Below are 1,194 nucleotides of genomic sequence, written 5' to 3' on the forward strand. Positions count from 1 at the left end.
TACAAGAGAGTTTTTTTTTTAACCAGAGACATAGCCAAGTGTATTGTCCATGAGGTACATTTTCCTAATGCAAATGTTTCAGAGTGAAACATGCACAGATCAAGGAAAATTCTACCAAAAGCAGAAGCAGATCCTCAAACGCCTGCTCAGCAGACAAAACCTGATGCTGTGAGTATCTTTACACTACAGGGATTTAGTCAGAGCAATTTATCTTTAAATGTAAACTAGAATAGGTGCAGGTATAAAAAAGCATAAGTGTAGTGCTAGTGAATAACATTTTATTTTAACAAGCCTAGATGATGATATTCTGGTGATGCCTTCATGCATGTGCTCATTGTTTTTCATAAATAGGTCCTATGACTGCCCTATTGTGCCTTTATACAAGAGATAGTACCTACTGATCTTAGTGTAGATGAGAATACCTGCAAAGTCCTTGTGGCCTACTATTTGGAGTAGCCTGTCTGGGAGAAGAGTAACATTACTATGAACATATTTACATGCTAATGCATTTCAATTTATAATTGGATTTTATATGTGCTTTTGTGGATACTACACATGCTTGTGATGTATAATGCCTATAGATATGACATACAGACATGTGTCATGTTACTGATATTTATTAATTTAAAAAACTGCACATTCTTACACCCTTATGCTCAGCAGGTTATGGAGGGCAATCCTCAGCCAATAGAAGCACCAGCTAAAACTCAAAACTTTAAATCTGGGAAGAAGAAAGGAGATAAGGGATAATGCACGATGGCAGATGAACGCAGAAGAATGTTTGCTGGGGAAAAGAGATGTGCATCTGGAATATTGAAACACAAGGAAGATGAGGAAATAAAATGTTAGAAAGGGAGGAAATGGAAAGACTTGGAAAAAATTATATGAAGTGAAGTAAGCCAAGCCCAAAGAAACATAGGTCCCATGGTTTCCCTTATTTGCAATATCTAGTATATGTATGAGTCAAGCAGAAAAGGACAAATAATGTGATGTTAGGAAAATGAACGCTTAGATATATATTTAAATGTTTTTTTCTTTCATGCATTTGTTTCTAACCCATTTATAAGATTATTTCTTTGGTGCTTTGTATGCCCCTCCCCCACAGTATAATTTGTGGAGGAGATGGGGAAAAACAAGTCGTTTAAGGATACAGGTGGACCTGTTGCAACAATAAAAAGTACAAGTTGTCATGTC

The sequence above is a fragment of the Dipodomys ordii genome, unplaced genomic scaffold (genome assembly GCF_000151885.1).
Source record: "Dipodomys ordii isolate 6190 unplaced genomic scaffold, Dord_2.0 Scaffold219, whole genome shotgun sequence".
Classification (NCBI taxonomy): Eukaryota; Metazoa; Chordata; class Mammalia; order Rodentia; family Heteromyidae; genus Dipodomys; species Dipodomys ordii.